This window comes from Pinus tabuliformis, chromosome 2_2 (genome assembly GCF_031772625.1).
Source record: "Pinus tabuliformis cultivar Carrire ecotype Pingquan chromosome 2_2, CPIR1, whole genome shotgun sequence".
Lineage (NCBI taxonomy): Eukaryota > Viridiplantae > Streptophyta > Pinopsida > Pinales > Pinaceae > Pinus > Pinus tabuliformis.
Genome location: NC_142300.1, coordinates 689,009,975 through 689,012,752, shown reverse-complemented (window position 1 = coordinate 689,012,752; position 2,778 = coordinate 689,009,975).

The following is a 2,778-nucleotide window of genomic DNA, read 5'->3' as shown; positions in this document are numbered from 1 at the left end:
GAGACATCGACAGCAGAATTATGGCATCACAGGTATGGGCACCTAAATTACAATGATTTATCGTTGTTACAAAGGAAATCAATGGTTGAAGGTCTTCCTGTTATGAAGTGTGAACATTTACCATGTGAAGCTTGTGCACTTGGTAAGCAGCATAGAGAAGAGTTTCTTGTTCATACTGAGAAACGAAAGTATGATATACTTGAATTAATTCACACTGATGTATGTGGACCTATGAAAACTAGGTCTCTTGGTGGTGCTTCATACTTTGTTATTTTTATTGATGATAGATCTAGATATACCTGGGTCTATTTCATTAGAAGGAAAAGTGACATATTTGAGTATTTTAAAGAGTTTCGAAATATGGTTGAAAAACAAACAGGAAAGTGCATCAAAATACTCAGATCTGATCAAGGGGGTGAATATAAATCAAAAGCATTTAACACCTATTGTAAATCTAATGGAATTCAACAACAGTTCACAGTGCCACATACCCCTCAGCAAAATGGTGTTGTTGAGCGATGGAATAGAACCTTGGTGGAATCTGCTCGTAGTATGCTGCAAGGTAAGAACATCTCTAATGGTTTCTGGGAAGAAGCCATTAACACTGTTGTTTATCTGAAGAATCGATGTCCCACTAAGAAATTAGTTTTTCAAACTCCTTTTGAGGTTCTTTATGGTTATAAACCTGATGTGAGTCATTTCAAAGTCTTTGGATGTACTGCTTTTGCTCATATTCCTAAGGCTAACAGAAGCAAACTTGATGCCAAGTCCATCAAGTGTGTTTTCATTGGATATTGTACGGATCAGAAAGCCTATAAATTGTTTGATCCAAGTTCCCATAAACTATTTGCAAGTCGTGATGTATTGTTTCATGAGTAGACTGATAAAAGTAACACAAAGAATGATACATGGCATATTTCTAATGATGCACATCTCAAGCTTGATACTTTGATTAAGCAGGAACAGGAACAGGTCCAGGTACAGGTACAGGATCAGGATGATAGCAGCAGTATGAGCACATCTAGCAGCAGTGAGTCATCACAAGGAGGTGATACACCTCAAAGCCAACGAATCATGGATGGAACACCCACACCAAGAAGGTCGTCCCGACAGACTCGGCTTCCTGAAAGGTATAGAGACTATGCCTTAATGTCTAATATAATGAATGTTGAAGAACCAATTGATTATGAGCAGGCTAAACAACATGAACCATGGATTAATGCTATGAATGATGAGTATGCTTCTATTATGAAAAATCAAACATGGGAATTAGTGGAACTTCCTGAAAATAAAGTTCCAATTGGAAGCAAATGGTTGTACAAAACAAAATTTAAAGCAGATGGTACAATTGATAAATTTAAGGCAAGATTAGTAGCAAAAGGATATGCTCAACAGGAGGGAATTGATTATGAAGACACTTTTGCACCAGTAGCTAAGTTGAATACAATTAGATTATTGATTGCCTTAGCCACAAAACATAATTGGAATATACATCAATTGGATGTCAAATATGCTTTTCTAAATGGTGATTTAAAGGAAGAAGTTTATTTGGTTCAACCTGAAGGGTTTGTCAAACAGGGACAGGAGCATCTGGTTTGCAGGTTAAGAAAGGCATTGTATGGTTTGAAACAGGCACCAAGATCATGGTATGTAAAGATTGATACCTTCTTTCTTCAGAATGGATTTGTGAAAAGCAAAAATGATCCTAACTTGTATTTTAAGAAAGATGAAAAAGGAAATGTTGCTTTAATATCTTTGTATGTGGATGATCTCATTATAACAGGCAGTGCTCACAAGTTAATTGAAGAAATTAAAGTTCAGTTGTCACAGGAATTTGAAATGAAAGATTTGGGTGAAATGCATTACTGCTTAGGAATTGAGGTATGGAGAGAACCTGGTAAAACTTTGATCACCCAAAGCAAATATACAAAGGAGATTCTTAAAAAGTTCAATATGACAGATTGCAAAGCTATGTCAACTCCCTTAGAACAGAATGCAAAGTTGTACAAAGAAGATGGATCGAAAGAGGCAGATGGAACATTATATCGTCAGTTAGTGGGAAGTTTGAACTATCTCACCACTACCAGACCAGACATTGCATACTCAGTCAGTATCCTTAGTCAATTCATGGCTAAGCCTTCAGGAAATCACTGGATTGCTGCAAAGAAAGTTCTCCGATACTTAAAGGGAACAATGAATCTTGGTATTATGTATACTGATGTATCTGATGTTGCACTGACAGGTTTTTCTGATTCAGATTGGACAGGAAATCCAGATGACAGACGATCTACCTCTGGCTATGCATTTCATATTGGATCAGGGGTCGTATCTTGGAGTAGTAAGAAACAACCAACTGTTTCTTTATCTTCAACAGAATCAGAGTACAAAGCTTTGACCAATGCCACCTGTGAAGCTATTTGGTTGCGGAGAATTCTTGCAGATCTTGAAGAAGCGCAAAGTGGTGCAACATGTATCAATTGTGATAATCAAAGTGCTATCAAATTAGCACATAATCCAGTTTACCATGCTAGAACAAAACACGTTGAGTTACAGTACCACTTTGTACGTGAGAAAATTGAGTCAAATGAAATTGGATTGATATTTTGTAACACCAAGGATAATGTGGCTGATATATTTACTAAGCCCCTTGGTAAAATCAAATTTGAAGTTTTTAGAAGTCAGTTAGGTATTGTAGAAAATCCATTTCTCCATTAAGGGAGGATGTGAGAATAATGGAGAAATAGTTAGTTATGAGTGGTTGAACTGAATTAGTTGTAG